Below are 13,770 nucleotides of genomic sequence, written 5' to 3'. Positions count from 1 at the left end.
GGGTCCCCTCCCCACCTCAAAGATATTGAGCTGGGGTAAAACCCCTGGTTCATTGCAGCTGACTAAGAGGGGAACAGCCATCTTCCTCCCTTTCAGCTCTTTGAAGGCAAAATGGAAGGGCAGGTATGGTGACTTTTTGTGAGTGAATTTGGCCTGCAGAGCCCAATAAGAATCTCAACTCTGTGCAGACCGAAAAACAGGAAAGCAAAGACTGAAACACCTCCATGGAAATGTGTGCTGTTGAGCACCATCTTATGACACATCTGAAAATTGCATGGGAAAAAGTTTCTGGTTCTTTCTGTATCCTATGTATCCTAACCCCTGGGTGAAAATCTACACCTCATTGGTGAGTCCCTGGTCTGACTTGGATAACTTAAGCTGGGTGATTTTTTAAAAAATGGGAGAACACAAATGCAGTCTCCCACTACCACAAATTAGGCAGGATATTTTCTCATACTTGGAGACATCGCACATCCAGAGTACAATGGATAGACCTCACCCTGGGAAAAACCACCTTCATGATCTTTGTATCTCTCCTGCTAGGTAAGTATGGGGTAATTTTAAGAATTTAGAACAAGTTGAAACAAATACCAAAAAGAGCAGTGGGGGAAAAAAAAAAAGGAAGACAGAATTTGGCCATCAGAGTAAATTCACCAACATATTCAGATGACTAGACATCAGCAAATAATCACAAGCCATAGTAGGAAACAGGAAAAGATGGCCCAAAGAAACAAACCAAATGACTGGAAGAGATACAGGATTTAAGACAATTCATATGTGATAATGACACAGCTCTCCTAAATCAATTCAAAGAATTTAAAGAAAATATGACTAAAGAAATAAAGGATATTACAAAGATACTGAGTGATCATAAAGAGCAATTTGAAAGCCTGCAAAGAAAAGTAATAGACCTCATGGGAATTAAAGACATGATGGATGAGATTAAAAATACATAAGTGACACATATGAGCAGATTTTGATTGCTCTAAGACAGAATTAGTGATTTCAAAATCAGAACATCTGACCTGGAAAAGTCAGGAGAACAGAAAGTGAAGAGAATGGAAAAAATGAAACTGAGACTCATCAAACTGAATGAAAATGGCAAATGTCTATACACACTAGCAGTGCTCCAGTAGGAAAAGAGACTAGAAATGGGAGAGAAAGAATATTTGAGGAAATAATGATTTAAAACTTCCCAACCCTTATGAAAGAGAGAAATATTAATATCCAAGAAGGAAAATGCACCCCAAACAGAATAAATCCAAACCCACCTACCCTGAGACACCCAATATTCAGAATGGCAAATATCAGAGATAGAGGATTCTGAAAGCATCAAGAGAAAAGCAAAACAAAATGTACAAAGGATACTTGATAAGATTAAGTGCCACACCCACATCAGAAACCATGAAGAAGAGAAGAATTCTATATCTGGCAAAACTGTATTTCAAAAATGAGGGTGAGTTCAATGTCTTCACAGACAAATAAAAATTGATGGAATACATTACTGAAAGAGCAGAATTATAAGAGATACTAGTGGGAATGTTGCAGGCTGCAAGGAAAAAACAAGGGTGAGATTTGGAGAAGAGTACAGAAATGAAGATTGTTCGGAAGGGTAAATGAAAGGGTAAAAAGATAGACAATAGAGTGATATGATGAGAGAAACAAAGGACAAAATAGATGAAGTAAGTAATGCCTTTATAGTAATAACATTAAACGTTAATGGCTTAAACTCACCAATCCAAAGACATAGACTGATAGAATGAATTTAAAAATATGAGCCATCTATATGTTTTCTACAAAAGACCCACTTCGGATATAAGGTCACAACCAGGTTAAATGTAAAAAGTTGGAAAAAGATATTTCATGCAAATAGTAACCAAAAGAGACTCGAGTAGTAATATTAGTATTGGACACATAGACTTCAAGGTCAAAACCGTTATAAATAATGAAGAAGGTCATTATATATTTTAAAAGAGGCAATTCACCAAGAAGAAATAGCTATACTAAATATTTATGCACCTAACCTGAGTGACCAAAGATACATGAGGAACACACTGGTAAAACTGAAGGGAGAAATAGATGCCTCTATAGTAATAGTTGGAGACTACAATACACCACTCTCAGTATTGGATAGGACAACAGGATAGAGGATAAAGAAAGAGAATGAGAATAATATAAATGAACTAGACCTAACAAACATCTATGAAGCACTGCATCCCCAAACAGCAGGGTATACTTTACTTTTCAAGTGCTCATTGATCCTTCTCCAAGAGAGACCATGTGTTGGGTCACAAGACAAGTCTCAATAAATTTAGAAAGACTTAAATTATATAAAACACTTTCTCTGATAATAACAGGGTGAACCTGGACATCAATAAGGAATGGAAAAAGGGAAATTCATAATTATTTGGAGATTAAACAACACACTCTTAAATAATCAGTGGGTCAAAGAAGAAAGTGCAAGAGTATTCAGCAAATATCTTCAGAGGAATGAAATGAGAACACAACATATCAAAACTTGTGGAACACTGCAAACGCAGTGTTAGATTTAAAAAGTAGGCAGTTTTAAATTGAAGATTTAACTGCACACCTGGAGGAAATAGAAAAAGAACAGCGAACTTATGCCAAACCAAGCTGAAGGAAAGAAATAGTAAAGATCAGAGCAGAAATAAATGAAATTGAGAACAAAGAAACAATACAGAGAAATAACAAAACCAAAAGTTGGTTTTTGAGAAGATCAACAAAATCAAGAAACCCTTAGCTAGACTGACGAAGATATAAGAGAGAAGACACAAATAAATATAATCAGAAATGAGAGAGTAAAATTACTACTGATCCTGCAGAAATAAGAGAGATAATAATAGACTATTATGAACAACTGTACATGAAAAAACCAGACAATGTTGAGGAGATGGATAATTTCCTAGAAACACATGAATCACCTACACTGATCCTGGAAGAACTGGAAGAGCACAACACATTGTAAGAGACTGAAACAGTCATCAAAAACCTCCAAAGGATGAAAGGCCTGGGAACAGATGCCTTCACAGGTGAATTCTACCAACCATTCAAAGATGATCTAATACCAACCTTACTCAAGCTCTTTGAAAACACTTGAGAAGGAAAGAATACTACCAACCTCATTCCATGAAACCAACATCACCCTAAGAGCAAAACTAGATAAAGATACTAAAAAATTTTTAAAATTCCAGGCCAATTTCTCTAATGAATAGCAATGCAAAAATCCTCAACAAAATACTTGCAAACAAAGTCCCAAAAGTACATTCAAAGAATTATACACCACAATCAAGCAGGTTTAATCCCAGGTATGGAAGGGTGGTTCAACAGAATAAAATCAATTGGTGTAATAAGTCATATTGGTAAGTTGAAGAAGAAAAATCACATCATCTTCTTGATTGATGCAGAAAAGGTATTTCACAAAATACAGCACCCTTTCTTAGTAAAAACACTCCAAAGATGGGAAGAGAAGGAAGCTTTCTCAATATGGTAAAGCGTATATATGTAAAACATACAGCTACCATTGAACTCAAGGGGAAGGACAAAGCTTTCCCGCTGAGATCTACAACAAGACTAGGAAGCCTACTGTCACCACTGTTATTTTTTTAAAAAAACAAGCTAAACAATTAAAAAATGGGCAAATGACTTGAAAGATAACTATCTGAAGAAGAAATACAAATGGCAAAGAAACACATGAATAAATGTTCAACATCACTAGTGATTCAGGAAATGCAAATTAAAACTAAAATGAGATATCATTTCACGCTTATTAGATTGCCGCCATAAAAACTCAAAAAATGGGAAATGCTGGAGAAGATGTAAAGAGAGAGTGATGCTTTTTCACTGTTGGTGGGAATGTAGAATGGTACAGCCACTGTGGAGGACTGTTTGGCAGTTCCTAAGGAAGTTGAATACAGACTTGCCATGTGACTTGACAACGTCATTACTAGCTATATACCCAGAAGAACTGAGGGCAGAGTAACAGATGTCTGCACACCAATGATCATATCAGCATTTTTACAATTGCCAGAAGTAGGAAACAACCCACATGTCCATCAGCTGATGAATGGATTAACATTTGCAGTGTGTGCACAGGAAGGAATGTTATGCAGCTGTAAGAAGAAATGAAGTTGTTAAGAATATGACAACATGGATGAACGTGGAGGACATTATTTTGAGTAAAGCATGCCAGACATAAAAGGAAAAATACTCTATGATTATGCTATTACAAACTAAATATATTGTGTAAACTCAAGGAGTTAATAATTGGAATACAGGTCACCAGAAAATAGAATGAAGATAGAGAATGGAAAAATGAGATTTACAATCTTAGGAAAAAAATAGAAACAGTGAGAGCACATCATAGTGTCTGTAACTACCAGAGCTCTTATATGGGTTTGACAGTGGTTGAAAGGGTAAGTCCAAGGTCATGTACTAGAAGGAAAGCTAAAAACTGTAACCTGGGACTGTGTAAGATAGTAAACCTCATGTAAAACACAAATATGGGTGATATTGCATTTATAAAACTGTTTTTACAAAAGATAAATAAAAACAACCTAGAAAAAATGACAAAGAATAGGAGCTATGTACAGCAGGGTAAGCATAGAGAGATTGAGAGGTGCTGAGATTTTTTCTTTTCTTTTTATTATTATTATTACTATTATTATTGGAATAATGAAACTGCTCTAAAAATAACTGAAGTGATGAGTGCACAACTACGTGTTTATACCAAGTACCCCTGATGAATACTTTGGATTCATTTATGCTTTAGTAATATGTATCAATGAAATTGATTTGTTAAAAAACTATAATGGGGATCATCTCACACCTATTAGAATGGATACTATTAAAAAGTCAGAGGTCTGGATGTGGAGTGTTAGGACCCTTATTCACTGTTGGTGGAATGTAGAATGGTACTACAGCTGTGGGGGACTGCCCGGCAGTTCCTAAGGAAGTTGAACATAGACTTGCCATGTAACCTGGCAATACCATTACTAGCTACATGCCCAGAAGAACAGAGAGCAGTGACACAAAGAGACATGTACCTGCTGATGTTCTTAGTGGCTTTATTCATGATTGCCAAAAGTTGGAAACAATCTATGTGTCAATCAACTGATGAATGGACAAACTGTGGTGTATATATAAATGGAATATTATGCAGCAATAAGAAAAAATGAAGTCATGAAGCATATGACAACATGGATGAACCTATAAGACATGATTTTGACTAAAGCAAGCCAGACACAAAAAGACAAATAGTGTATGATTGCACTATAAGAACTAAATATAAGGTCCTTAAGATTCATCTATGTTATCCCATGTGTTGTTACTGTCTTCCTTCTTTCAAATGAGTGATATTCCATTGTATGCATATTCCACATTTTGTTTATCCATTCATCTGTTGGTGGGCATTTGGGTTGATTCCATCTTTTGGCGATAGTGAACAGTGCTGCTATATATATTGGTGTGTGTTTATCTTTTCATGTCCTCGCTTTCAATTCTTCTGGGTATATACCCAACTGTGGAATTGCTGGATCATATGCCAGACCTATAGTTAGTTTTGTGAGGAACTGCCAAACTGCCCTCTACAATCACTGCAGCATTCTACATTCCGACCAGCAGTGCACCAGGTTTCCTGTTCATCCACACCTTCTCCACCACTTGTAGTCCCCAGTTTTTTAATAGCTGCCAGTCTAATGGGTATAAGATGCTACCTCATTTCAGTTTTGATTTGCATTTCCCTAATAGCTAGTGATGTTGAACACCTTTTTATGTGCTTTTTAGCCATTTGTATTTCTTCTTTGGAGAAGTGTCTGTACAAATCACTTGCCCATTTTTTAATTGGGTTGTTTGTCTTTTTATTTTCAAGGTGTAGGATTTCTTTACTATGCTGAATATTAGGCTCCTATCAGATATATGATTACCAAATATTTTCTCCCATTGGGTAGGCTGCCTATGTTGATTGAAGCAAGCCAGGTACTGAAGGACCTCACTGATAAGAATTAAGCAAATTGAGCAGACTCACGGAGCTAGGGTCTGGAAGATAGGTGTACAAGAAATAGAAAGGGAGAAGAAGGTTGTGAGACAATGCCTACAAGGATAAAACCTAGGATAAAACAGGTGGAAATGTGCACTTGTGAGCTGAAGGGCTATGACAGGGGTGTAGTGACACTAATGGATTGGGCGGTACAAGTTTGACAGGAAGTAGGGTAGGGAGGGCAATTTGAATGGTCCATGGAACTGGGGAGAGGATTGGGTGAGGGAACAGGTGAACACTGGGGATCTGCAGGTACAGAGTTGAAACTACTCTGTTGGGAAAGCTCTTTTGGTGACACAACTAGAAAGCATTACTGTTTTAGGGTCTTCGACGGGGAGGCATTCAGGTCAGGGTGAACTTGGGGCAGGCTTCTAGGGAGTGTGTGTGATCATTTTGCGATAATGTGTTGTACCAGTGAGTGGAAACTCACATAAAGAGTGGGAAGGAGTTGGACTCCCATCCTGGGGAAGTCTGCTATGTTCGCAAATAGAGGAATGGGAGTCTCTCAAGAGCATGGGTGGTGCCTAACAGGGGAGGACAGACCAGTCTGTCAAGCCCTCAGTGTTGCTGCAAACAATTACGAATCTTCTCCTTCAAGGAGTCAAGCCTGGTGGTCACTGTGTGCTGTAAGAGGAAGGGGAGGGAGGAATAGAAGAGATGGAACAGGGGATATTTTGTGGGTAAAGGAAGAATTCTAAATAATCTCGCAATGATGAATACAGGCCACGTTAAATTTCATCAAAATGTATAAAAGTGTACAGTCAAAAATGTAAACCATAATGTAAACTATTGACCATGGTTAGCAGCTACGTTCATCAGTTGTAAGAAATGTATCATCCACATGTGAAAAGATTAATATGGAAGGGGGAAACAGGGAGGATGTAGGGTAAATGGGATCCCCTGTATTTTTTATGTGACTTTACTCTGAAGACAAAATGAAAAACAGTAAGACATTGTGGTAAAAATGGAAGAAAATGTCAGTGTACATATGGGACAACAGATCTTACAGTGATGAATGGCAAAATGTCAAAAAAATTTCTTAAATATTTTTCATTATTTTTTAAATCCCAATTTTCAATTTTATTTTTAGTGTTTAAAATTTTTCTGAATTTTATTTCCTTTGTTTAAAACTATCATTATTTGCGGCGGCTTGCTCGGTCGGTAGAGGTGGGGTCTGGCTGCGGACGAGGGGTCGGTCCAGCTCTGGACGAGGGGTCAGTCCCGCTTGGGACGAGGGGTCGGTCCCATTTGGGACGAGGGGTCGGTCCGGCAGCAGACGAGGGATCGGTCTCACAAGGGGTTGCGCGGTTCGGCTGACGGGGTCGCCCGGCGAAGCCGGCGACGAAGGGGTCGCCTGGAGAAGCCGGCGACGAAGGGGTTGCCCGGAAAAGCAGGTGACGAACTGGGGACAAGGGAGGCCAGGCCCTTGTCGGGGGCTCTCAGGACTGGAGGGCGCACGGCAGAAGAACTACCGCGAAGACAAGGTAAACACGCAAGTCCACTTTACTGAGGGAGAGGCAACAGTTTTATAGGGGCTGGGGAAGGCTGATTGGTCGAAGCCATGCCCTGTTCTGATTGGTTGCCGGTGAAAGGTCAGTGGGTGGTACTGGACGGGGGAGGGGTGGTGGTTAGGGATTGGCTGTCGCTGTTGCTGGGGGAAGTGGCAGGGTTTAGGGATTGGTGGCTGCTGTTGCTGGGGTGGAGGGCAGACTTGAGTTTCCCGCCCATGCCTGGCTGTTGCTGCTGTCGGGGGGAGGGAAAAGGGCAGACTGGATTTTTCCGCCCACGCCTGGCTGTTGCTGCTGTCGGGGGAGGGGAAAAGGGCAGACTGGAATTTTCCGCCCTGCGCCTGCGCAGGGAGAAAGAAGAAGAAGGGTGCCGCCCTACAGGCATCGTGTGGCGCCATCCGGGAGGAGGGGCGGCCGCGGAAGCATGGCTGCCGAGAAGGGGAGACCCGAGGGCACTCTGCGCCCATGCCGAGCTTCCTTCAGGGGTGGCGGTGAGTTCGACCAGCCACCCTATTATGGGGGCAGTGGCTTGACCTACCGCGGCCGCTCCCCCGCCAGGCCAGCAAACCACACTTCAGCCCGAGGGGTGACCGCAATTATTATTTCATTTTCTTATTAATTGTATTTGGCTACTTTATTGGGTTCATTCTGGAGAAGTTTTGGATCACAGAAGGGTTACAACTGTGGCAGGTGAGGATCAGTGGGGCAGGGTGTAAGTGATGGGGATATATGGGAGGAGGTTCACTGGGCATAAAGATAAGGCATAGAAATGTGTTCAAAGGTTCACGGGGCATGGCCACAGTGGCTGGAGATTCACACAATAACCAAAAGAATATTAATTGCCCATGCTAGGGATTCTGCCACATTCTCCAGTGGAGCCGCAAGTACATGGGCAATGACTAGTGGAGGAGGATGGTCCATTGATGGGCCATTGATACTGATGACTGTGATTACGAAGCTTTGCTCCTGAAATTAAAACTTGGCATAGTGTTGTAGGATGCTTAAGAGTTACCTATGGGGAGCCTCCTTGTTGCTCAAATGCGGCCCCTCTCTATGCCAAAACTCAGCATATAAATGCAATAAATTCTCCAAGGGAAACGACTCCTGGGGTTGAGACTCCCTGGCACCAAGGGATTGCTACCAAGTACCAACAAACAATGCAACTGGGGAAAAAAGGCCTTGACCAAATGGGGGAATGGGTAAAGACAAATGAGTTAATATGGTTAAGAGACTTCAAAATGAGTTGGGAGGGAACTCCAGAGGTAACCTTTATGCACATCTCAGCATGATCACATTGACTGCCAAAGTAGATACAGCCGAAAGAGCGGGGCTCCTGAGGGCTCTGGAGACATCCAGACACTGTAGTCAGAGCAGATAGTTCAGGAGCCTGGGCCCTTGCCAGTGGGCCCTACTTTGAGATTTATGCTCCCCAGTGTGACAGAGTCAGACTCCCTTGTGGTTTCCCTACACATGGCTCCTCTGTCCTTCTGTTTGAACTTATAATTAGTACTGAAGTTGGTAGGTATACCTCTAAGAGACATAAATCTCTGGGCTGTCTATGTGCCAGCCTAGCCCTGAATCTTAAAGGAGTTGCAACACCTCCTCTCCATTTCATTGGACTGACCCAGAACAAGTAACAGAGAGAAAATGAAGGAGAACCAACATACCAAGAAATCAAGAGTGCCTACAACTGCAAGCAAGAGAGTTCCAGCCATTGGCTGTATGGGATTGAAGCACCCCCCTCAAATAAAGGTGGAGTGGGCATCACCATCCCAGAATCCTCAGGATTAGGGAATGAACTATGGACTAAAGTAGACTTACTACTATTCTACTCTAGGCCTTCTGTAATTCTAGCAATGGAGGAAATATTGATGTGGAGGCAGTGGCCACTGGAGGTACTGAGAGTAGAGAGACGGGAAAACAGGTGTACTATGAGGGCATCTTCGAGACTTGGGAATCAGCCTGCATGACATTACAATGACAGACACAGGCCATTATATATCTTACCATAAGCTACAGAATTGAGTGGGAGAAAAGTGCAAACTATCATTCAAACTATAATTCATGCTTAGTGGTAATGCTCCAAAATGTGTTTTCAATTGCAATCAATGTACCACACTAATGAAAGATGTTGCTAATGTGGGAAAAAGGTGGGAGGTGTGGGGAGCAGGGCATATGAGAATCCCCTATATATTCTTTCTAACATTTATGTAATCAAAGTATCTTTTAAAAAGTAAAAAAATGAAAAGACACATACACAAAAGGACTGGATAAACTGTGTAAAGTCTTGGAGTTAACAATTAGAATATAGGTCACCAGAAAATAGAAAGAGGGTAGAGAAAATAAAAGTTAAGGGTTAAAATGTGCAGACTTGGTATAAAGGTTGTAAATCTTTAGAAGTGAATAGAAATTGTGACAGCACATCATAGTGTTTGTAACGAGCAGATACGGGTATCACAGTGGTAAAAGAGTAATTCCAAGGTCATGTATATTACTAGAAGGAAAGTTAAAAACTGTAACATTGGGCTGTACAACAGAGTGAAACCTCATGTGAAATATGAATACAGGGGATATTGCACATTTTAAACTAACAAAATATAAATACTAGTAAGTAGAGAGACATAAACAGAATAACAGCTATATATGGCCAGGGAAGCATAGAGAGATTGGGAGGTGTTTTTTGGTTTGTTTATTTTTTGGGTTATTATTATTGGAGTAATGAAAATGCTCTTTAATGATTGAAGTGATAAATGGACAACTACGTGATTACCCTGACTACCACTGATTATAAACTTCGAATGGATTTATACTTATTATGTATCAATAAAATCGTTTTGGGAAAAACCCTAACCTTAACTGATAATCTAATCAAATGACATTTTAGCAGAATTTAAGAAAATCAAAGTGTTTCATACCCACAGGAATAGATTAGTTTACAAATATAATCTTTCCTTTTTGGAGATTTATCAATAACCTCAAATAGCCACATACTGATTGTAGCAGTTTGATATGGTCATGAATTCCAAAAATAGATATTGGATTATGTTTGTTGTCTGGTCTGTACCTGGGCATGATTATGATTACACCTTTGATTGGGTCACATCATTAGGGCATTGAGTCCCCACCCACCAAGTGGTGGGGACTCACAGATAAAAGGCATGGCAAAGGACAGAGTTGAGGGTTTCTGAAGTTGGAGTTTTGATATTGGAGTTTGATGCTGAAGGCTTAAGCTGGAGCCCTGGGAAGTCAGCTCACAGAGGAAGAGAAGCCAGCCCCAGGAAGAGAGGAAACCTGAGCCCAGGAAGAAGCAAGCCCTGGGAAGAGAGGAATCTTGAATCCAGAGAGAAGCAAGACCCTGGAAGGGAGGAACCCAGGAAGCCTGAACCCTCACAGCTGTCAGCAGCCATCTTCCTCCAACACATGAAAATAGACTGGTGAGGGATGTAGCTTATGCTTTATGGCCTGGTATCTGTGAGCTTCTATCCCAAATAAATACCTGTATATAAACCAACCAATTTCTGGTATTTCACATCAGCACCCCTTTGGCTGGCTAATACACTGACTCAAGACTTTTCTTTCCCATAATTAGCAAGTAGTTGTAATATGGTGAATGAGACTGTTAATGAACTCCAGGGAAGGAGAGATTAAACAGCTCTTTCAGTGTCTAGCTGTGCGGGCAAGTCAGCGACGTCCTCGGGGGTCATTTCTCAGCCTTATCTCCCCCCCTCACCTTGGTGTGCAGAGGCTTCGTGTCTCCATTCTAGAACCCTGGGAGGGTGTAGGTCTAATGGAACAGCCTGAGCACACCTTGAGACCAAACACGGAACAGAAGCCCCAGTGGCTTCCCAGTTCCCAGTGGGAACTGCACAGAGGTTACGTGGTACCTGCTTCCTCCTCAGGGGCATCCCACTGGACGTCCTGCCTCTCCAAAGCAAAGCTGTGTGTGGAGAGCTGCATCCAACAGCCTGACCTGAGCCGTGGACCTCCTCGGGGGACTGGCGAGGAGGGCATCTCTTCCCGGGCCCTTTGGTGCTCTGTGCTGAAGAAGTCATACAGCGGTCAGTGCTGGGGGAAAAAAGAGTCAGTGTTAAACCAGGCAATGCTGGGCAGTTACTTGGGTGCAGATTTGGCTTAAAGAGTTAGTTTCAGGGAAGCAGACTTGGCCCAGTGGTTAGGGCATCCGTCTACCACATGGGAGGTCCGCGGTTCAAGCCCCAGGCCTCCCTGACCGGTGTGGAGCTGGCCCACGTGCAGTGCTGATGCGCGCAAGGAGTGCCGTGCCATGCAGGGGTATCCCCCGCGTAGGGGAGCCCCACGTGCAAGGAGTGCTCCCCGTAAGGAGAGCCAGCCAGCTCGAAAGGAAGTGCAGCCTGCCCAGGACTGGCGTGGCACACAAACAAGATGATGCAACAAAAAGAAACACGGATTCCCGTGCCACTGACAACAACAGAAGTGGACAAAGAAGAACATGCAGCAAATGGATACAGAGACCAGACAACCAGGGTGGGGGGGGGTTGGGTGGAAAAGGGGAGAGAAATAAAAATAAAAAATAAATATATATTTTTTTAAAGTCAGTTTCAAAGCCGATGCACTCACAGCCATCCAGGCTGACTGAGCCAAACCATTTCAGAGCTCACTGAGCAAAGACTGCTGAGGACTGGACAGTGAGAGGGAAAGGCTGACCACAAAGTCCAAATCCGTGAATACTGGGAGGTTTCTTTTCTCAGGTCAAATAGCTCTCCTAACAGAACTTAACAAACACCAATCACAGGGAGTTCTCATCAAGAGGGCATTTTCTCTAGAGAACGGTACATATTCTATTTTTTTCCCTGTTCGTTTGTTGGCAATTACATTAATTTTGAGTATTCCTTTTTACATTTTATCAAAATTATTTTCATGCTTTAAATCTAAATCATGAAAACACTTCGTGGAGCATCTATCTTAAATGATGGCATCTTTTCTTTTGAGAATTATCTTCTAAATATTTTAATGACATTCAGATTTTTGAAGATTGAAATTTATCAATTAAATATTAGTAATGCCTTCATATATCTTGTTAGGCTATTGCTCTTATTAGGATTTTTCTTTCTGGTAATAATAACTTGCAAAACTTTGGCACTCTTCATAAAATTTAAATATTTTCAGCAATTCTCTGTCTTTCCAGGATTGTGCCATTATCTGTGCTTTGTAAAATTTTATCACTACTTAAAGTAATACATACTTGACCAATTTTTATACCGACTTTTCTGTCTTCCTACTTCTGAACAAGAATTTTCACATCTGGGACTCAGAAAGAACTTCTTGACCTAAAGACATAATAGTAAGAAAAGGAAGTCAACACAGTTTGTTAAGCTTAGGTCAAAGCCCTCTCTAAGCATCAACTTGGTTTATCCTTCCAAACCTGCATGACCAGGCTCGGGTGCCCAGGCTTCAGGGCCCCGCCCACTGCACCTGGGGCCGGGCGGGGGGGAGCCCTAACGGAGCCCAGCCCAGCCCAGCGCAGGGGAGCCAGGTCCGCCGGCCGAGGTGAGCCAGGGCGAGTGGAGTCCCACCGAGCCCAGCCCAGGCGAGCCCAGCCCAGGCGAGCCCAGCTGAAACCAGCTCCATCGAGCCAGAGGAGCCCAACCAGGCCAACCAAGCACACCTGAGCCCAGAGCAGTCCAAACGAGCCATGGTCAGGCAAGCCCAGCCCAGCCCAACCGAGCCAAGTCGAGCCCAGCCGAGCCCAGCCGAGTCAGGTCCAGCTCAGCAGATCTGAGCCCAGCTGAGCTGACGAGCGCAGCCAAACTGAGTCCTGCCGAATCCAGCCCAGCCGAGCCCAGCGAGGACGAGCCCGCGCGAGTCGATTTCAATAGGGCGGAGACCAATAGGGCCGAACCCAGCCCAGCCCAGCCCAGCCCAGCCCAACCCAGCGGAACCCGACCGAGCCGAGCCCAGCAGAGCTGGGCAGAACCTCCTCCCGCGCCACACACGCCGCACCTGAACTTCCTGCCAAAGAGAGAGGGAAATTGGAATATTCACAACTCAGCGAAAATTATGAACTACACTCAAGCTACAGAATTTAGAGGAATAAAAGTTCATAAAAGAATATGATGAACAATAGCACAACAAACTGGATAACTTAGGTAAAACAGACAACTTCCTGGAAGCATTCAACTACCAAAACGGACTGAAGAATAAATAGAAAATAAGATCAGAGCTCTAACA

General features: G+C 42.3%; 1 pseudogene; it reads right to left on the bottom strand.

Annotated features, from left to right (window-relative positions):
* Positions 1-398: 398 nt before the first annotated feature.
* LOC111764438 (U1 spliceosomal RNA) lies at positions 399-551 on the bottom strand (annotated as a pseudogene).
* Between the last annotated feature and the right edge of the window lie 13,219 nt (positions 552-13,770).

The sequence above is a fragment of the Dasypus novemcinctus genome, chromosome 15, assembly GCF_030445035.2.
Source record: "Dasypus novemcinctus isolate mDasNov1 chromosome 15, mDasNov1.1.hap2, whole genome shotgun sequence".
Lineage (NCBI taxonomy): Eukaryota > Metazoa > Chordata > Mammalia > Cingulata > Dasypodidae > Dasypus > Dasypus novemcinctus.
The sequence above is the reverse complement of the archived record's forward strand: the minus strand, read 5'-3'. Positions and strand labels throughout refer to the sequence as shown.